The following is a 23,473-nucleotide window of genomic DNA, read 5'->3' as shown; positions in this document are numbered from 1 at the left end:
AATTCTTTGAGGAGACAGTCAAGAAGAATAAGGAACATATGGATACATTATTACCGGTACTAGGCAAGACAATTTTGGATTTCAAAAATTTGTACAGAGATACATGTAAAACAAACATTTTAACAGAAGATATAGATAATGAGATCAGCAAAGCACAGAAGGAAATCAATAATATTGCTGACAATTTAATAGGTTCATCAGATTCATTATCGATAGTAGAACAAGAAATTGCAGGATTTGAAGAGAAAATTGAAAAAGATAAGGAAAGGCTAAAATTTAAGGCAAAGGAACTAAAGTGCGGACTAGGTCCAAAACTAGATATCCTCATCTCTTTGAGAAAAGAGATTTCTGAGGCTCTTGTTCCAGGACTTAAGACACTGAAAGAGAAAATGCACTTACTCACCGGTACAATCTAGAGGACTGAAGCAACACTAAAGGACAGTGAAAGATTCTACAACAGTCTGAATGTTGCTTTAGTGGATCTTTATCAGATTGTAACCCACTGGTTACAAGGATCCAGACACGACCTACACTCAATTGACATTGAATGACATCCTTTGTCATTGATGCCAAAGGGGGAGTAGTAGAGGATGAGAAAAAGGAGTAAGACATAAGAGATCATCTGCTCAGGGGGAGCACATAGTTTTGGAGTACACAATTTTGGGTTACACAGTTTTTACAGTTTTGGTAAGACTTTTGGACAAACACCTTTTGGATACAATTTTGGCTTTTTCTCATGAGTGTTGCCATTAATGCCAAAGGGGGAAATTGTTGGCAAATGCACACTCCAATGAGAAATTGTAGGTGATTGAAGGTATTGTCATTGATGGAAACCTTACAATCCTATGGCACCGGCACCGGCAGACACCGGCATAGGCACAGACACCGACACCGACAAAGATGTTTACCGACACCCTGGCCGATAAGATTTTGTTTATTGTATTTTGTATTTAATTATAAAATATTTTTGTAAGCCGACAAGGCGAATTGTAATAAGACTCATATAAGTATGAGATCTTGTAGATCATTTAGGATGTGGATATGGTTAGATTATGACATAAGTAAGATACGAATATTAAGGCAGACTTTAGAATTGGGTTTTGGAAGTTGTATGAGCTTAAACCGACACTAAACTTGGCATAGCAGATGCTGAACTGAAGCAGTACATGACATTGGATTTACATAATCCACTTTTGTAAGTCAATGAGACTTCCCTATTTGTATTTAAGCAGTGAGCGAATATTGTGGGTCACAAATCCCACCGAGGTTTTTCCCACACCAGGTTTCCTTGTTAAAAATATTGTGTTATGGTGTGCTTTCTATGTTGCGTTTACTGATCTTAATTACTACATTATTTCTTGTTTACCGGTACACTATTTTGGCATGCAATTCATATACACCTAAAAATGGTCTGAAGATAATTAATTAAATAAGCAATTATTTAATTAATCCTCCTTCCCAGTTTAATTCAATTCATCAGCAATTTGATTAAATTTCCCCTTTCATCTACTTATTAATAAATCTAAGGATTAATTTAATAGGTTCATTTCAACCCTTTGATTAATTAATTCAAATTAATTAATTCCCTCCATCAAAATCATTTCTTCTAAATCCTATAATTAATTAAAACAAATCAAATTCATGAGTTGTTGAGATTAATTAGCCTTTTCTTATTATTTGAACTTTTAAATTCAAATTCTCCTAACTTCTACCACTCCTAAACCTAACCCATTCCATCCTAACCACCATGTTCCCTTTCATCCAACCTCTTCTAGAAGCTTTGTGACACTTGTCACCATGTTCCCTTTCATCCAACTTCTTCTAGAAGCTTCTTGACACTTGTCACCATGGAGATGACAATGTTCCCTTTAATCCAACCCCTTTTCCAACTTCCTTCAATTTAACCATTGATATCTTTAAATCAATCTTGACCGTTGATTCCTGCCACCTCACCCTTAGCCTTGGGAAATCCTATAAATAGACCTCATTTTGGAGCAAAAAGGGTACCAAAATTCATATCATGTTTGCATCCCAATTTCATATCATTTTTGCATATCGATTGATTCATATCATTTGCATTCAAGCATTGTTACTTTAGTCATATAGCTTCTAGTTTATCATTCCAAGCATTGTTATCATGTTGAAATATTAGCTTAATTGCATCTTCATTCTAGCCTATTTTTTAGAATTATCATGAAATCATGTAGCTTAATCATGCTATCATTTCTAGATCATGCATCTTCATCGTTTAAATCCTCCATCTAAGTGTAGTCAAGTCACTGGAATTTGCATAACAAGATCTGAGAGCAAAATTCATACTCGCATTTACTAGGAGGTGATAGATCGCTTAGTTATGGTTTTATCTTTTTTTTATTTAAATTCATTAACCATGCTTGTAATGATCTATTGAGTGTTTTGTGTTTGCAGATACAGGTACACTTCATAGAGCACAATATTTTGGCACCCACCGTGGGGTCGGAATCATCACTTTTGGCCTCTTAATCTTCAGCAAACTTCATCTTTGTCCAGCTTTGGTTCAGAAAGTCATACGAGTTGATTTTCTACCTCATACTGGGACGACTCCTAATCTTATGTCGTATGAGCTCAATTTCCCTGTCGTATAAGGTATAAATTCACGTCGTACGAATTTCTGGCTAGTTAAATCTTATATCGTACGAGTTCATTTTCACTATCGTACGAGATACAAATGCATGTTGTATGAATTTTTGGTTACTAAATTCTATTTCATATGAGTATATTTTGGTTTATGTCTGAAGTTTAAAGATGTGTCGTTTGACCTTATAAATCATGTCGTACGAGTCTCTACATCTGTGATTTTTTATAAACTGCATGTTAGGGTTTTCTGATTTTAATCCAAACTTCACTAATGCTAACCCTGACTGGTTTGTGAGATTTTTGGCAGCCTAACTCTTTTCTGCAGGATGATTGACGAAGATATGCTTGTCAAAGACATAATTCAAAAACCAATCAATGACTACTAATGGATCTATTTTGCAGGTTGCCTATGAATCTGACTAAACTTTGTGTATTCATTAAAGTTTTCTAGGCACACTTGAATTTTGCTAAAGGAAATGAACAATCATGTATTTCATGTCTTTGATGATAGGCGAGTATGCTCTCACCTTTCTTAGGTGATCAGAAAGCTAGACTCATCTTTTGCTTTCATTAGTGCATTTCTTTAGTAGGCCTACCCTCCCAAGGAGTAATAACTCTTAGCCATTAAGGCCAGTGAGAGGGGAACAACCGATGTGGGAACGGCTAACGCCAAGTAATCCAACCCACTATAAAATAAATGTGTTTTTGATGAAAATCAAAGCAACAGCAGTGCTCGGGAATATCTCTCCTTCGTACCTTCGGGTATATCAAACCTTGGTTTTCAAGGATAGGAGACCTCTTAATTGAGTTTATACCCCGACGCACCGAACAGATCCCTTACTAGTTCTATTTAAAATATAAGCTACCTGATTCACCTCTGAAAGGGTGATAATCTTTGTGCAAGAGAGATGATAACTCTCCCAAGACACTTGCCATATTGTTCCCCCATTATCATTTGGAGTCAGATAATACAGCATTGAGAATCCATTGTGTGAGACTCGGCGGCCATATTCTGATTAGCTATTGGGTGTGTACCTAAGTCAGCAAGCAAAGGTTTTCATTCTCAGCCAGCTTCCTTAGGGTTTACCTTGATTGAGAGTCACGTATCACATCATGTGTTTGTTGTGTATTCATCCCTAAATTGAAAAATCAAACACTTAAAACTGGATAACCAAAGTAAAATATCAAAATTCAGTGATCAAAACTCAAACAAGCAAACACTTTTTATCTCTATCCGGTTATTTGTCGTATGAGTCAAGATTCTCTGTCGAACTACTTGATCTTCTGTCATATGGATCAAGATTCTATGTCGTACGAAACACTACTTTCCACATGAAGTCACTATTCTATCATTCTGTCATGTATCTCTTGTCGTTTCAGGCTTTATAATTTGTCATACGAAACTCTGCATTTGTCAGTTCAAAGCTATGTCTTACATGCCTGTTCCAGATTTGTCATCTATGCCTGATCAATCTGCAATAAACATAAACACCTGTTATCTGTCAATTTATGCTTAGATTGTCATCTTGGTTCACTTGGTCAAGTTATCATCCATCAAAATCAGACTCTGGAATATATACACCTTAAGATTTTCAAGTGCTTACCCTCAACAAGTTCAAAATCTAAACATCTCAAAGTGCATTATCACCCTCTTTGATAAACTGATCACTCAAACATAGTTTCTCATCAAGATCAATCATCCTTTATCACGAAACTGAAACGTTTGGTCAAGACAATCTTGTCCCACATCATAGGATAGATCATTCCTACTGGACTTGGTTCTTATCAAATCACCATCATTGCACTCCTAAACCAAAGATTGAAAAACTTGCAAACCTTTAAACACTTGAACCATCTTTTAGTATCGTGCTATCACACTTACCTTGGCAGTTGATCACTTATCAAAAAAACCTTTTGGACAATCGAATTCGAGCACAATATCTAACACACGTGTATGCCCCTTTTAACTAGAGCTCAGAGATGAAGAATTGCAGAGACTAAAATCGAAACATTAAAATAACCGAAGAGCATATAACCATGGAACATGAAGATGAAATACAAGTTGAAGAAGAAATAACATAACAAAACATCAGAGACATCAAGAAAGATCCTCAATTCGACAAATTCATGCAGAAATTATTAGAGGAAGAAAAAGAAAAATATTTCCTAATGTTAGCCAAATCTGGTGCTACACTCCCCCAAGATTTTGATGTAAAAAAATTGAAACAAAAGAAAAGTGATCCTCCCCCTAATAATGAACAATATGAGGACATCTTTGGCCTCCGCATGAATGACACATCAATTCCCAATAACACCAGAACCAATGAAGAAACTTACATACCTAGAAGAGATGAAGTAGGAATCCTGAATAACATCCAATCCAATGAAGATACAAGAAGGACTAGAGATGAAACAAGAAGAGATCCAGATCCTCCTAGAATACAAAATCATGGTCACGCAAGAGAAAATCATGTTGATAATCCTATCACAATTCTCACACAACAACTACAAGCAATGCAAACACAAATTCAAGATATGCAAAGAGGAAATGTTAAAAGATACTCACTACAAGAAATCTGTCTTTATCCATTTGACAGAAATCTAAACATGATACCATTTCCTATAGCTTTCGAAACTCCTAGATACGAAAAATATGATGGAAGCACTGATCCTCAAGATCATATATGAGAATTTTTCACAATGATTATGGAGTTTGCACATGAGGATACCTACTTGATGAGATTATTCCCGAAAAGCTTAACTGGACTAGTTATGGAATGGTTCTCCAAACTTCCACTGGGAATCAGATCATTTTTCAGAATTGATGGATAAGTTCGTTTCACAATACTCTTACAACATACAACATGAAGTAACAATGCTAGACCTATGTAACGCCAAACAAAACGTTAGAGAACCTTTCATGACATTTTTATAATGATGGAGACGGTTAGCCTCGCGCTATCCTCGTACAGTGCCAGAATACGAAAAAATGGACATATTCATTGACAACTTAAATGATCAAATGAGTTATCACTTAAAAATGAAAGGAAATCAAAGCTTCAGAAAAATGGTCGATAATAGAATCAGAATGGAGGAAGCCATGATAGAGAAAGGTGAGTTGAAAATATACAAAGAAGGAGTCCATCCTCCCAACAACAATAATAACAACAATCACAATGACAAGCCAAAGTTTTGGAATATAAATTGAAATGTCATCAACGATGGAATAGTGGATAACAACAATGTGAAACCAAAACAACCGATTTTTAATTTATCAACTCACTCATCAGTGGCTCAACAAAACAACAATCACCAAAGAGAAACTATTAAAAATTTATTTCGAAGACAATTTACAGACATTGGTGAACCCCTCAGATCAGCACTAAAAACACTTCTCACAAACAAATTGATCACTTTACCAGAAGAAAGGAACTATGAACCTCAAATCAAACCACCTTGGTGGAATGATAATCAATATTGCGGTTTCCATCGAAACAAGGGACATCACACAGATAGTTGTCAGAAGTTGAAACATATCATACAAGATATGATTGATAATGGATTAATAACAGTGGATGGACATACAACAAATGAATCTCATACATCTTTTAAAACTCCACTTCCAAACTATGAAAAAGGTGAATCATCAACAACAAACAATGGTAAGGGTAAAGCAAAGGTAAACTATGCTCCTACATATGACAATGTGGTGAATGTGATTGTAGTTAAGGAAAAACAAAATCAAGAACATGCTCATGCTATCACAAGAAGTAAAGCCAAAGTTGTTTTGTCGGGTCCTACAACAAACACATCATCCACTACCAAACAATACAATCTAGTGAAGCAATTGCAGAAAACACCCGCTCAAATATCCATCTTAGAATTGTTAAAGCTTTCACCTGCACATAAAGAAATTCTTGAACGAGCATTAGTAGATACCACAGTATCCAAAGATCTTGATATTGATCAATTCCAAACCATGGTGGGACACCTCACAACCTCTCATTTCTTATCATTCACTGAAGAAGATGACATGTCCTTGCAACACCCTCACAACGCTCCCTTGCATATTGAAGTCCTCATTCACAAAACGCGAGTTAAGCGTGTTCTAATAGATGGTGGAGCTGGCCTAAATATTTGCTCATTGAGTCTTGTTCATGCCTTAGGATATTCAGAAGATGCAGTTGATGTCTGAAAAAGAATCACCATTAAGGCCTATGATGAAGAAGAACATTCCTCCAAGGGAATTGTGATACTACCCATCAGAGTGGGACCTCTACAAAAAGATACAGCATGCCAAGTTCTAGACTTGGATTTATCATATAATGTACTCTTGGGAAGACCATGGATACATGACCTACAAGATGTCCCATCAACATACCACCAGTGTGTAAAATTTCCATATAATGGACAAGAAATTACAATCTCTGCAGATGAGAATCAATTTCAATATTGTAGCAATCTAAAAAATGACCCAAGAAGTCATTGTTCCACATAACAAAGAGTTATCATCTTCGAACACACAATCCAAGGAATAATAATTTTGCCTCTATTCTATCAAGTATGGAAAAACAAATGCAGCTAAGAGATCAAGGGAATGGAGAATACTCAATATCATAATTACCACTTTCACCTAAATCCTTGGGAAAACCATCAAATTCTAAACAACAACCAATTGTGAAACATCTTCTAATATTTGACGGAGCATTCATTAGTGCTGGAACCTTATCAGAGGAGACAGAAGACAAAGATGTGTTACAGTGGCTCTACAAAGATGAAGAAGTTCAACAAAAGATCAACAATGTCAAAATAACTACAAAAAAATATGGAAAAGGATTCAACATTCTTCGAAGGATGGGATACACTGGGACAGACCCTATAGGAAAAAGAAAAGAAGGTATTTCAGAACCTATTCAACCTTACACTCAGCAGACCAATGACAAAACAGGCTTAGGGTATGGACAAGTCACTCTACCGGAAGACACATCTTTTAATCAACGACAAGAGGAATATGAAAACAAACAAGAACAACTGGCGATTGAAAGGCAAGAAAAATTAGCTAAGCAACAAGCACAAGCAAACACAAAATGGCAAAAGAAGCAAGCTTCAAATCAACAAGAGAAACAAACTAAAAGCATCTCTGAAGAAGCATTAAATCTTAATCAAAACAAGAAAGAAGATAATATAAGTCCAGGAGAACTCATAGAAAAGTTGACAAAACTCAATCTCAGTCCTGAAGAAGTTGAATATGAAAGAAGGAAAAGTATAGCCAGAAAAGCAGAAGAAATGCTATATGACCAAATCTGTAGATTGCAGGCTGCAAGTGATACAGATTCTAATGAATGGGAATGGGATTCATATCACTCTGAAGAATCAATTGAATAAAAATGCTTTGAAGGAGATGTAGAAGTTGATATAGTTCACACGTATGCAGGACAAATGTTAGGAACTAGTTCACTTGAATTAGAATCACATTTAGTTGGCTTGGACTTAACCGAGGGCAATCAGGAACTTCTTACGTGAGATCATTCTAATGAGAGTACCATTCTAGACATCGACATACGTATTGAAAACTTTGATACATCCATCATGACCCTTGAAACCCTCAAAACATACCAACCTGAAGATCCCCTACCTTTAATCGACCCTAAACTTATTGATTGGGAAAATGAAGGACATACTGCCATTGATACCTTTACAAATGACCATGCCATGTCTGTATATCTTAATGCAATCAAACCCGTAACAACTTTCACCAGGAATTCCAGCAACGCATCTTCCAGTCAAGTGGGTGCCAAATCTCCTAGTCGCAAAAGTAAAAATAAAGAAAACAATATCAAGTCTAATACTGAAAACCATTTCTTGGCAACATTAGACCAAAAAAAAGTAAAAACAAAGGACAAATCTAAAGATGAAAACCTCTCTGAGGCGCCGGAAGATGGGAGATTTGACACTTTACCTGAGCACTATCAAGAAATATCATCCATTTTGATTGAGGCAATTAACATTGGCACAATAGAGCAACCAAAGATTCTTCATCCAGCAACATCTTTATCGAAGCAAGAAATGCAACAATATGTGGAATTCTTCAAACAATGGCAAATCAATTTTGCTTGGTCATATGCAGACATGCCAGGGTTAGATCCAGAGCTTATTATGCATCACTTGAATGTTAGTCCAGGAGCCAAACCAGTCAAACAAAAGTTAAGGAAAATGCATCCACATATCGCTCTCCTAGTCAAAGCAAAACTAAAGAAATTACTGGATGTCGGATTCATCAGACCAGTGGCATATCCTCAATGGGTATCCAACATCGTTCCTGTTTCAAAATCAGATAAAAGCATCAAAATATGCACATACTTCAAAGATCTTAATAACGCATGCCCAAAGGATAACTTTCCTTTGCCTAACATCGACATCATTGTAGATTTAACTATTGGACACTCCATGTTTTCTCTAATGGATGGTTTCTCCGGATACAATAAGATCAAAATAGCACCCAAAGACCAAGAAAAGACAGCTTTCACATGTCCTTGGGGTACTTTCTGCTGGAACGTCATGCCTTTTGGACTAAAGAACATCGGTGCTACATATCAAAGAGCTATGACAACTATATTTCATGACATGATGCATACATTCATGGAAGACTATGTGGATGACATATTAGCTAAATCCCACAACAGAGAAGAACATATAGAGATACTGGAAAAGATCTTTGACAGGTTAGTACAATACAAGCTAAGGCTAAACCCTAAGAAATGTGCCTTTGGTGTTACTTCAAGAAAGCTATTAGGATACATTGTTTCAGCAAGAGGTATCGAAGTGGATCCAACTAAGGTAAAAGAAATCATGGAAATGGCATCTCCCAAGAATATCAGTCAACTGAGATCACTACAAGGAAGACTCCCATCAATCAGAAGATTTGTGGCTCAATTAGCAGATAAATGTCAACCATTTACTCACCTATTGCACAAAAATGTTCATTTCAAATGGGACCATCAATGTCAAGAAGCATTCAACAAGATCAAGGCATATCTCATGCAACCACCTGTTCTAATGTCACCAATTCCAGGAAAGCCATTATTAGTCTTATGTATCAACAACCGAAACATCATTGGGAGTTTTGCTCGCACAACAAGATAAGGAAGGAAAAGAACGAGCCATCTACTACATCAGCAGAACACTAGCAGGATATGAGATCAACTATTCATCAACAGAAAAAGCATGCTTGGCAGTAGTTTTTGCTTCTCAAAAATTATGACACTATCTACTATCTCACTCCATCAAGTTGATAGCTAAAATCAATCCTCTAAAATATTTTCTCAGCAAAGCCACATTGACAGGACGACTAGCAAAATGGATCATGATTCTAAGCAAGTTTGATATCAAATATGTTGACAGAAAAGCTATCAAGGGATAAGTCATCGTAGATCAACTAGCAGATTCACCACTTCAAGATGATCATCCTCTACAAATTGAGTTTCCTGATGCTGATATCCTAATAGTCATAACAAAAACATGGCAACTATACTTTGATGGTTCATATACACAACACAGATCAGGAGCAGGAATTTTATTCATCACACCACAAGGTCATACAATCCCAAAAGCATACAAATTAAGCTTTTCGCGCACAAACAATATAGCAGAGTATGAATCATTGGTAACCGGTATTAAAATGGTTGTAGAATGGAGCATTAAACAACTTCAGGTCTTTGGAGACTCTCAGCTCGTCATCAATCAAATCAATGATGACTATTAAACAAAAGATGACAAACTCATGCCTTACAAAAAGATGGTGGATGATTTCAAGAAGTACTTTGTAGAAATAACTTTTGAATGGATTCCAAGAAATGATAATAAAGCAGCAAATGCCATGGCTACACTTGCTTCTCTATTGCAGACATAGGAAAATCAACATCGCTACGAATTCCTGGTTGAAGAGTTGTTTCATCCTGCCTTTAATTGTCCTGATTCCCAAACCATCTGTCAACTTATTGGACATGATTCCTCCCGCTATGGCCAAACTTACATATACCTGAAAGATAACATCTTAACTCCTGACTTATCAAAGAATCAAAAGAGAAACTTTATTCGCCAATCCTCCCATTATACTCTAGTCACGGATACCCTGCTTAAACGAGGTATAGACGGTACTCTCTTAAGATGTCTCAAACAAGAAGAATCTAAGAAGGCCTTACATGAAGTCCATAATGGCATTTGTGGCACTCATTCAAGTGGTCTTACCCTTTTGAAGAAACTCATACGCTTGGGCTATTATTGGCCGACCATGGAACGGGATTCTTTTCAGATAGCTAGAACATGCAAACAATGTCAAATCCATGGGAACTTGATTCATGCACCAGCACAAGAACTTCATGCTTTACCAACATCTTGGCCTTTTTGTTAATGGGGTCTTGATCTAGTCAAAAAGATAAATCCTTCTTCATCTAATGGACACAAATTCATCCTTGTAGCTATAGAATATTTCACAAAATGGATTGAAGTTATACCTCTCATCAATATCATAGGAAAACAAATTGCTGCATTTATCTTGAATTACATCATCTGTCGCTATGGAATATCAATGACCATTATCACTAATAATGGGTGACCATTCAAGAATCAAGATGTACAAGAGCTATATGAGAAGTTCAAAATCCAACATAGATTCTCCACACCATATTATCCATAGGGAAATGGGCAGGCATAAGCATCTAACAAAACTATTCTGAAAATCCTCAAAAAGACAGTGAATGATGCTGGGAAAGATTGGCATATTCAACTAAACCCTTCTCTATGGGCCTACCACACCAATATCCGCACACTGATAGGTGCCACACCTTTCTCTCTTGTATATGGATCAGAAGCCATATTACCAATCGAAGTAGAGATACCCTCTCTATGTGTATCACTAAAAGGTCTCATCCTAGATGAAGAACAACGAGTATCTAGACTGCAAGAGTTACAACCGATCCATGAACGATGACAAAATGCCTTTGATCATTTAAAGGTATATCAGCAAAGAATGTGTTAGAGCTATAATCATAAGGTTAAACCACAAATATTTCAAGTTGGGGAACTAGTGCTAAAGGAAAATCCACGCAACCAAGCAGATCGAGAAAAGAAAGGCAAGTTTGAACCAAACTGGTTAGGTCCATTTGTGGTCACAAAAATATTTGGATCAGGAGCATATCAGCTATCAACACAGGATGAAGATCAGCTCGAAGAACCCATCAATAGCATACATCTGAAAAAGTTTTATGTCTGAAAAATAAAAAAATAGAGAAAAATCAGAAAAAATCAAAAACAGTGAAAAATTAGAAAAATAAAAAACAGTGAAAAATCAAAAAAATCAAAAAAAGTGAAAAAGCAAAAAATCCAAAAAAATCAAATATCAGAAAAAGTGCAATAAAAACAAACGGTGAAAACCTGGCAAATAGGCACTATCTGTCAGCTAGCTCTTACATCTATTAGTTCATGCATTTTTTCACTTGCATCCATTCATCCTCCATTAGTGTTGACCAACATAATGAAGCTTTTGTACATACTCAAGCATCGCAACTGCTCTCTCACCGTGGTTTGGATCATTGGATATATCATAACGATTTTGTTTCTAGGCTTGGGGAAAAATCCTACACCTATCTGGGGGCAAAACTCTGGATCATTTAGAGCTAAATCAAACAAGCAAGATAAGAGTTAGACAACTCTTATCAAGCAAAAACTGAGACACATCCAACGTTGAACACGAGACCAAACTATCAACTATCAAGCTATCACAAAATCAATCTAAGCACATCACACACTTTTCAGTGGATAATATCTTTTGGATAATGATTTTAACATGATTGCTCAACTTTTCTATATTGATTTTCGCTATCATGATTTCTAAGTGACTCTGGGATGTCTTTGACTAGAGGAACAAGGAAGGAACATAATATTTTTCTTGTCTGCTATCTAAAAATTAATCATTAATATGTGCAAATTTTTCTCAGGACATGATCATCGGAGTATCATTGAAGACATTTCCAATTTGCATATTGAAATGGTTAATACTGCATGTTTTACGCAAGCAACACTCAAGTCATCTCGGTTCAATTATACCTTGATGCTTGTGTTAACTTGCTATATCAAAATCTAGGAAAGAAGTGCTCAAGTCATCATGGTTTAATTATACCATCAATGTTTGCACTCACTTCCCACATTTCAAAAGCTCAATGATGACAAAAACACAATAATCCAATGACTGGTCTTGTCGGAGCTTTGCATTTTAGCTTGCATTTCATTCTTGCATGGGATCCCACAAGCTCTTTTTATCCAAGGTTAAATCTATCACAGGAATCATCAAAGTATCATCACAAGTGTATACACAATCAGAATGATGACTCTTCTCTCTCATGATATTGTCGACCCAACAAAAATCTTATGCTATCTCTCTCAACATAATCAACATCAGCATATTCAAAAATTTATGCAACTTGATATCAAGAAACTGTCAGTTCTTTATCTAATCAACCTTATCAAATCAAATCAATCAATCAAACCTAATCGAGTTTGATCATGTCTTATACGGGATGTATCCTTCCTGAAACCAGATGATCTGATTCTGATTCATGTCTTATACAGGATGTATCCTTCTTGAAACCAGACGTTCTGATCATGTTTTATACAGGATGAATCCTTCCTGAAACCAGACTGAATCTCGATCTTATCAATCTAATCAATCAAGCTAATAAAAGAACTTGCATTTTCATCAAAACATAGTTGCAGAAATCAAATCAAATCTATCGAGATATCAATCTCGCAAAAACTCCAAAGATCAATTATCTCAATTGATCTCCTGAGGGGGCATCATCATACTGAATTTAGCAGTCAAGAGCTGGGGCATCTTATCAAATCAATATCAGCATCAAAATGAGATTATTCTTTGAATCAACGCGTCATCACACCTCGCTTCAAAGAGCGGCAAAATGTATACACCTAAAAATGGTCTGAAGATAATTAATTAAATAAGCAATTATTTAATTTATCCTCCTTCCCAATTTAATTGAATTCATCAGCAATTTGATTAAATTTCCCCTTTCATCTACTTATTAATAAATCTAAGGATTTATTTAATAGGTTCATTTCAACCCTTTGATTAATTAATTCCCTCCACCAAAATCATTTATTCTAAATCCTATATTTAATTAAAACAAATCAAATTCATAAGTTGTTGAGATTAATTAGCCTTTTCTTATTATTTGAATTTTTAAATTCAAATTCTCCTAACTTCTACCACTCCTAAACCTAACCCATTCTAACCACCATGTTCCCTTTCATCCAACCTCTTCTAGAAGCTTTGTGACACTTGTCACCATGTTCCCTTTCATCCAACTTCTTCTAGAAGCTTCTTGACACTTGTCACCATGGAGATGACAATGTTCCCTTTAATCCAACCCCTTTGCCAACTTCCTCCAATTTAACCATTGATATCTTTAAATCAATCTTGATCGTTGATCCCTGCCACCTCACCCTTAGCCTTGGGAAATCCTATAAATAGACCTCATTTTGGAGCACAAAGGGTACCAAAATTCATATCATGTTTGCGTCCCAATTTCGTATCATTTTTGCATATCGATTGATTCATATCATTTGCATTCAAGCATTGTTACTTTAGTCATATAGCTTCTAGTTTATCATTTCAAGCATTGTTATCATGTTCAAATCTTAGCTTAATTGCATCTTCATTCTAGCCTATTTTCTAGAATTATCATGAAATCATGTAGCTTAAGCATGCTATCATTGCTAGATCATGCATCTTCATCATTTAAATCCTCCATCTAAGTGTAGTCAAGTCACTAGAATTTTCATAACAAGATCTGAGAGCAAAATTCATACTCACATTTACTAGGAGGCGATAGATCGCTTAGTTATGGTTTTATCTTTTTTTTATTTAAATTCATTAACCATGCTTGTAATGATCTATTGAGTGTTTTGTGTTTGCAGATACAGGTACACTTCACAGAGCACGACACAATTCATTTAATAAGTTTGGAAAATCCATTAACCGGTTAGATACTGATTCACCCCCCCCGCCTCTCTGTATCTTTGGGAATCCTAACACATTGAACTATATGGAATAATTCCATTAGACTTGCAAAATCAAATTGAAGGGAGATGGAAAACAAGCCTAGCAATTGAGAAAGATCAGAGGATAAAATCACTCATGGAAGTGGAACATGATTTAGATTTCAACCAAGCTTCAATAGTGGTAGGAGCATGTGTTCAACGCTTCAAAATAAGGAACGGGACAAGGAGAGTAGCCATAGGAGATGTCCAAGGTGTGCATGATGAGGGCGTTGCCTTATAGAAAACAATCTTGAGCCAGCAAAAGGAAGCTGAAGAAGAAATAGCAAAGGGAACAAAACAGGACCAAGGTGCAACTACCCTTGACAAAGGGAAAGGTAAAGACAAAGACTCTACTGAAGGTTTTGATGTTTTCACAGTTGATGATATCATAGGTAATGTTGTGTCAGATATTCCTAATCTGACAAAGGATGTTGAGCAACCGGTCAAACACAAATCAACTGCTGAAACTTTTGATATTGATGTTACACTAGTAAAGGGATCCAATAAAACTAAGCATCCCGGTGAAGATGAAGTCATAATTGAAGATATACCTTATGAAGATAAACCTCATAGAACTTTACTAACAATAAATCCTACTGACAATGAACCTCTTTTGTCATAAAAAGGTGTAGCGGAAGGAAATCTAGAGGTGATAAATTCTTCAACACCACCTGTTGAAGAATCAGAGAAGAAGGAAACCAAGGAGAAGGAAGAAAAATAGAAGGAAGAAGAGATGAAGGAAACAAAGGAGACCAAAGAATCAAAACAGCACAAGAAGAAAGAGGATTCTTCATCCGGACAACTTGAAGATGGTAAGAAAACAGTGGTGGACACTCCTCTAGTAAAGAGGAAGTTAGATTTAGAAAAGGAGAGTGAAAAGAAGAAAGCTAAACTCACCACCGCAGCCAGCTCTAAGGTTAAGACTGAAGAAAAGGAAGAAAAAACAAAGGAGGAAGAAGAGGAAGACTCTGTAATCGACATAAAGAAGATGACCCCCAAATAATTAATGGAAGTTTCTGAAAAATTGAAACTTCAAGCTAAAAAGGCAAAACTTAGAGCAAAGAAAAAGAAGACCAAAATTATTAATACTGCAAAGGCCACTCTGTCTGATCTCATTCCTGACATTGTTGTTGATAACAATGCACCCATCATTGATCAGTTGGGCACTCTTGTCAAAGCAATCGGTTCAGATGCAACCAATCTGGAGAAGGGTGCAAGTAGACGATATGAAACAAGGAGAGGTAAAAAATTAATGGTCAAAGTTGCTCTCTCCACCAGCATTGAAGAGGTCAAATCTATACTACAGGAAGTTGGCTAATTATTGGTGAAGTCATCAATATTCACTGATTTAATCAAAGATCTTGAAGATAAAAGAGCTTAGACTCAAAGGGAAATCCAAGATCTGATAGGTTCTTTTGATCCTCTTATAAGCTCTGTAGCGACCTTTAGTGGAAAGGTCAAACAGTTAACTCATGAAATCAAAAAGTTAAAATAGGAAGAGGATAAACGAGCTCTTAATATGTTGGAGATACAATGCTACCTTGCATCGATCATTGATTTCAAGCAAAGGAATGTCAAAGAAGCAGAAAGCCTCATAAGTGCATCTGACTGTAAGATAGTAGATGATATGGAGAATTTTGTTATAGTTTTGCATGGACACTTCAACACCATGAAACAGGTGAAGCCTTCATGGGATTCCTCTTTGCAAGCTGCTAAGGAAAATTTCAAAGACATTTTTGCTTTACTTTCCTAAATTCTTTTGTATATTCTTTGCCATTGATGTCAAAAGGGGGAGTTTGCATATACAAGAGGCACATAAATAGGGGATCAGAATTGACACATACATGACTATTTTGCACTATTTTCCACCAATGCCAAAGGGGGGGTTTGTTGGCATTATGATGCATTTTGTATGACCGGTGAAATGGTTGTCATTGTTGGCAACATCAGCTTCTAAGTCTCTACAGTCCATCGGTAAAGGAGTAAAGGGTAACCAGTGAAGAACAAGAGTCCTTATTCCTATCAGCAGTGAGTAGACTAGTATATAGGGGTTAACCGGCTAAGCAGTGAGTAGACCGGTATACAGGGGTTAACCAACTAAGCAATGAGTAGACCGGTATACAGGGGTTCATCGGCTAAGTAGAAAGTAGACCGGTATACAGGAGGTAACCAGTTAGGCTAAATTAGACTGGTACATAGGCGACAACCGACAATACAAGAGTCTCAACTGATAGACTTAGAATGTTCCAATTGAATAGGTAGTCTTCCCTATTCAACTGACAAGCTTTTCGGCATGAACAGTTGTCTTGACCGATATTCCCAAAATGATTTTTGGAGAGCAATTTGAGGCGCGATAACAAATTTTTTGAATTTGATTTTTGGAGGGAAAGTTGGTGCCATAACCAAGGGGTAATATATTCACATCTTTCATTATGATTATTATGATTGGGAGTATGAGAAAAAGATATGTGTGAATGTTAACAGGGCAAACAAAATAGAGTACAGTAGATAGAGGTATGAATCAATGAAATCGACATAGATCAAAAGAATAGAGCATGTAGAGTGGATCTATGAGACAGAGGTAGTGTTATCAGACAAATCAATCATCTTTGTTGCCTTCTAACAATTGCAACATTGTAAATCCCTTAACAGGGTGAACCTTAACCGTTTCTTTATGTAAAATCTCTTAACCGAGTCACTTTAGATATGAAGTTGTAAAATCCTCTAGCGAGGTGAACTTTAACAGGTTCTAAGGTATTCTTAACTAGACACCAATCACTTCTAACAGGGTGATGTTCTCAGAAAGAACTGGTTGTAAGCTCTTAACAAGGCACTCTTTTTCACTGCAGTAAAAGAGATTGTGGGTTATTCCCACCATGGTTTTCTCCCTCTAACCGAGGGTTTCCATGTATAATTGCTAGTGTTATGTGATGCTTATTTGTGCATGCAAATCTCTTTTCTTTGATGTTCTCTACTTTCATGATAAATGAAATATTTTAAGTTAATTAGGATAGTTGCAGACTGGTTAGTTTGAAAGTTTGAATTGTGTATAAACGGTTTTGACTGATTCACCCCCCTCTTAGTCACTGGTTAATACTACCACCCTTTAATATGGCAGATAAGTTGATTAAGGCAAGTTGGCCCCTTTTGAAGTTTAGGCCCGTTCATGGGCAGTCTAAGGTTAATCTTAATGTTGTGAGGGGTGTGGATTGTGTTTGGACTAAACTGGAGTGAGGTGGATCAAAATTAATTTTGATGGTGCTTCAAAAGGTAATATGGGCATCTCAGGTGCAGGGTGTGTTGCTTGTAATGAGGATGGTCAAATCTGTTTAAAGGAGCTCAACGTCTACAGGATGGAACAAATAATGAAGCGGAAGTGCTAGCAACTTTACTAGCAATAGAACTAGCAGGTAACTTGAAGGCTCCAAAGGTCTATTTAGAAGGTGACTCCCAAGTAGTCATGGATGCAATTGCTAAGGGATCTTCTCCATGTTAGCGCATCCGTAAGTTTGTATCTATCATTTGTTCAAAATTAAGAACCTTCCAAGACTTTCAAATTTCACACATTAAATGGGTTGTGAATGGGGTGGCGGATTACCTGTCCAATGTGGCTTGTGAATTGGATCTTTTTGTAACCAAGTGGTGGGGGGCTGCAAATGAAGAGGCACACTTGGACTAAATATTTTAGTGGTTAGTAGAGGTACCATAGTTGTAGCATGTTTTGAATTCTCATTTACTCATTAAGGATGTTGCATTAATGAGAATGTGTGAAAGTGGTCTGTTATGATATTTTCATTCTTGGAGATGTACGAGCCATTAATGCAGGCTCTTTTCAACTCATTGGGAAGCATGTATACTTCCACAATGGGCTTGAAATGCGACAGTCTAGGAACATTCCAGTGGTGCCTTAAATGGTTTTTTTTAGTGGTTGTGTTTAAAGTTATTTTTTTTGGTTCTTGGTGGTGAGTGTGGCGGTTTTTTCAATGATGGAGGCTAATTTCACATTGAAGACCAAAAAGCAGCTTTGCCTGTTTCTTGGGCTATTCGTGGAAAGAAGATTGAATGGGATGTTTTTACAAAAAGATGAAATGCTGGTGAAATGCATTCAGAGATTGATGAGAGAAATCATTGGGTTTGTAGAGCATCGTTACAAAATGTATATGGATGCATAATCCCTAATTGTTGCATGGGGGTTGGAATTGGAGCTTTTGTTGGAGTTGGTTAAAATGGTTGTGAGTGTAATTATTCCAAAAGATTATAGTATGGGTCTGGAATCCATCATTGAATGGGCGATCCCTGGTAGAGGGTTAGATATGTTTGAAGGTATTTTAAACTTCATCGCTTCTCAGGACATAAATTCATTCCTTTCTTGAGGTGGCAGGATAACTAGATGTATGCTCATTTCAAAGAGGAGGCACAAATTGGGTGGGAGGCCTTGAAGCTATTTGTGGACATGATGGAGGTTGACAAGGAGCTACAACATGAAATTGAGGAGGAGAGAGCCCTTGAAGAAGTAGGAACGAGTGCAGATGCAGGAGGCCAAGCAAGGAAACAAAGGTGTGTGGAGCCTAGCTCCTCCTTCAGTTAGCTCTATTAATGGAGTCTTTTTACTGTGTTTTTGGCTTGGGTTTTTTCTATGTTTTGTTATGGTAGTTTGAACTGTTTCATTGAACATTCTCTGGGTTGATACTGTAACGAGTCATTTTGGGGTGCTCGAACTGTTTATTTTTTGTATGTTGATACAGTGATGGGTTACTGGTTGGGGTTTCAAGGTAGTTTGGAGGGTGGTTTTGTAATGATGGCTTTTTAAAGAGTGGTTTGGAATTGCAAGTTTCTTGACATATTGAAATGTAAACTTTCTATTACTAATTAATAAAAATCACAATATTACCAATAAAAATAAATAAAATTGTTTAGAATATTGCAAGCTATTTCCACGAAACATTCAAGTTTTTATAATTTAGTCCAAGATATCAGAGGTCTACAAAGAGGGACGAAACCCTTGCTCTTGCTTTCATATTTCTAAGCATTTAATAAAATTCACTATTTCTGATTCAATCTATTTCATAACAAGAACTCACAACAGAGATGGTTAAGGCAATATACACGGCTAGAAAAAGAAGAACCAAAGGTGACCTAGGCGCCAATCAAGCAATCTTCCAAAGGTGTGAAATAACATATTTGGAGTTGCATATTATAATTAATATCATTGCCCATATTCATCATAAACCAGGAGAGGTCAGCCACATCTAGACTTAGGGACAAATCAAGTTAAATAGGGAGGCTGACACAATCAGATCAGAATATTTTGATGTTTGTCTTTGACAACATCAAAATATACCATACTAAGAAGGCTGCAACTGGAACTATACCATTTGGAACTATACCATCTGGAACTCTACCATCATTTCTAGATATATCAACCACAAGGTCTAGCAGTAAGTAATATTCAAGCTTGATTGGATCAATATGATGCAAAGACCTACCAATAGGTCTGAGACAAATTTGTGCCTTGTATTGGAATCTATGGAAGATTACTATTTTATTATGGATTGAAATTAAGATTTGGGATTTGAGGATAATGCAAGTACATGGCGATATTTACAACTTCCAATATTCATTTTCTAATATTGTGGGCAACTTGAAATAGTTACAACATTTAGAGTTGAGATACTATAGAAAATTATATAAGCTCCCTCATAGCATTGGAATTTTGTCAATGCTGCAATGTTTAGATTTAGAAGGGTGTGGAAGGAAAAAATTTCTAGTATTATTGGCACTTTGTCACAGTTACAACATTTAAAGTTGAGATACTATAGAAAATTATATAAGCTCCCTCATAGCATTGGCAATCTGTCAAAGTTGCAATATTTAGATTTGGAAGGGTGTACAAAAATAAATAAGCTCCCTCAAACCATTGGCAACCTATCACATCTGCAGTATTTATATTTGAAAGAGTGTAAGGAATTAAATAAGATTCTTGATAACATTGGCAACTTATCAGAGCTGCGGTATTTAGATTTAAGATTGTGTGAAAATGTAAATAATCTTCTTAAGACCATTGACACCCTATCACAGTTGTAGTATTTAGATATTGCAGTGTGTAAGAAATCAAACAACCTCTTTGATAGCATTGGCAACCTATCATAGCTCCATCATTTAGACTTGACAGGATGTACAAATTTAAATAAACTTCTTGATAGCATTGGCAACCTTTCACAGATTAGCTAATTGAAAAAAAAGCCCATTACGCCATCAGATTTCATAATTAGCGGGTAGTAGCACTCATTTTCATTTTGCACATTCCCTGTCTGCAAATGATCTCGACACTATTTCAATGTCAATCTAATGGAATGCAAGAAAAAAGACAGAGAGATCATGTTTACTTGTAGAAAACAAAAATCTGTAAAAAGCTAGTTGTAATTTTCTTATTATTTTTTCTAGTTTGAGCAAAGTTAGATCAAGGGTTAGGCCTAGGTTAAAAATTTAAATATTTAGAGACCTGCAGTTATTATACGACATATACCGCTACACCATTGCCTAATACACAAGAAAAATAACTTAGGCTACAAAGTTGACCAGATTTAAAGCTATAGACGATTTAATAAGCATAGTTTGATTGATGTATCATAGTATTTAAAGCTACAAAAATTTCAATACCAATGCTAACTCAACATTCAAAGTTTGCCAGATTTAAACTAATTGTAGCTCAGAGGAATATTCAAGCAAGATTTGGTTGAAATTTCAACATTAATAAAATCGAGGAATTATTAGAGATATTTGTCAAGACCATGGAGTGAGATCTAAGGGTTGAAAATGACAAAGTTTAGTTTGTGTGAGATGCACAAAGGTAATCTAAATAACCGATGATTTAGAGAAAGATGTGATGGCATGCCTTTTATCATATACAACTAAAAATTGAAAAATATTAATCTAGGTTGATGGCAATGGCAGCAAGGTCACTGCAATTCTTGCCCTTTAGTGTAAGAGTTTTTACTCAGTGAAACTATATTTTAATTTATTTTTCATCTTTGGGAATTTTGTTAATAGTTTAACATTTGGTTGCATATTTTTTTGGAAAAATTCAGGGTACTATTATGAGATATTCATGCCAAAAGTGCAATGTTAATTACCAGTTTTCACTGGTGACTGTAAAGGTTGTGGTATGCTCTTGAAACCCTCTACTCTTCTTATATTTAGACCATAGTTTAAAAATTAGAGTAAAAATTAGAACATTTATTTAACCGAGGGCTTATTATAGACAATTTTGGTCATAATTTAACTGTTGTCAATTGACTTACAGTTACTACCCTGATATTTATGTCAATAATAATCACAAGGTAAGGGAAACTCAGAGCATCTATCTTTAATCATTTTTTTGGTTGATAACAACTTTTAACTTTTTTTAATCATCTAAAAATGAAATTATTGACACGTTTGTTTATCTTTTAGCCAATGGGCCATTTTGAAGGTGAACACTTCTCGTACCTGTGAAAAATTTTGTAGTCTGTGATCTTTTTTTTTTTTGGACAAAAGGCTACGAGCTTGTTATATGTTAATAATATAAAAGTGTCGGTATACAAAATATGTAATTCAAAATATGGCTCATGAAAGCCAGATATGATCTATGCTAAACCGAACAAAATTGGCATTTTATGCCATAATCAGACCCCTATGTATGACAACCTACCCCATGTATCAAATTTGGTGGTGCAAAATATGAAATTCATAAAATGGCTCTTGAAAGCTAGATGTTTCCTTTGCATAATCACCCAAAAACTCCCTATTTTAATCAAAATGGGGCTTAAATTTTAGACTTACTCCTCCATAGCCACTAGTAGGAGCTCGATATCACCTTGACGCTCCAGGATATCATCCCAAGGTTCCTCTTATTGTGGCCTATTATTTGAGCTACCATTATCCTCTGCTTCAACTTGACCTGGCAAATTATTTAAATCTAGGAATCTAGGCTATGGTGGAACATCAGGATGTTCATGGTCCAAAAGCACTAACAAATCATTAACTTTTTTTCGAACTTGCAGTACTAATTTCGATCCCAGAATCCTACCATGCCCGTGCAATGTTGAATCGGTGATAACAAAAACAATACCACTTTAAACACAAACCTGTAAAAGTAGTTAACCTGTTTACTAAATACTATGCATTCAATCGAAAGTGATATTAAAGCATCCACAACAACTGAAACATCCACCATAACACAAGTGTTTATACGTGGAAAACCCAACTGGGAAAAACCATGGTGAGATGGGACTCACAAGTTAACTATCTACAGAAATAGGTAACTGACTGATTAAGGTCTACAAAGTGTGTTGGCATTATGTGAACCGGTATGAGGATATAATGACATTGTATGTTGTCATTGATGTCAGCATGCTGAAGAGGTGAGAACCGGTATAACACTATGAACTGACATTTGTGCCAAAGTGAAGCGGTGTGCTTGTTCAAGGTGAACCGGCATATGGTTATGGGATTCGGCACATGGAAGCGTTGTATGACTACCGGTTGGTAGTTTCAACTTTAGGGTTTCTGGTTGAAGTGCTTCAAGCCTGTGTGGCTCAACCGGTGACTTTGTGTGATGAGTTAGCATGGTAACAAAGAACATGATCTGTTTCCACGTAAGCCTTGTGCACGTGAAGGATCTTGCATGAAAGAGATTGTTCCTATCTACCTCAGGAATGTGAGAAGTCTGTAAAATGGTGATAACGTGTGATGGGTTATCAGCCGC

The sequence above is a fragment of the Cryptomeria japonica genome, chromosome 6, assembly GCF_030272615.1.
Source record: "Cryptomeria japonica chromosome 6, Sugi_1.0, whole genome shotgun sequence".
NCBI classification, from domain to species: Eukaryota; Viridiplantae; Streptophyta; class Pinopsida; order Cupressales; family Cupressaceae; genus Cryptomeria; species Cryptomeria japonica.
This window is presented reverse-complemented; position numbering follows the sequence as displayed.